Here is a 352-nt window from a genome sequence, read left to right as displayed (position 1 = left end):
AAGCGCCACTAACAGATACACTATTACTACTTAGGCTAAGAAGAAGTAAGTTACACCAAAAATGCCACATCAGGAAAAAGAATTTTAAAGGGCCAAGAAATATAGGGTTAAAGCAGTTTTCTTTGTAAAGGAGGACCTGAAAATCATTCAAGTAAAATCGTCTGTTTTATCGGTTGTTGAAAGGAGAGATTAAGGAGTTATAATGAGTGGAGTATTTGATGCCACTTCTGCTGGAAAGTGCTTTGTGTTCCTGTAACAGTAGAAACAGTGTGTTGTTTGCTTTCCACCCTTTTTGTTTTTTAAAATATCCAAAACCAGGTTGAAGTCTCCGCCGAGAATAATTTCATCGCAT

The sequence above is a fragment of the Pavona decussata genome, unplaced genomic scaffold, assembly GCF_977016875.1.
Source record: "Pavona decussata unplaced genomic scaffold, jaPavDecu1.1 SCAFFOLD_64, whole genome shotgun sequence".
Taxonomy (NCBI): domain Eukaryota; kingdom Metazoa; phylum Cnidaria; class Anthozoa; order Scleractinia; family Agariciidae; genus Pavona; species Pavona decussata.
This window is presented reverse-complemented; position numbering follows the sequence as displayed.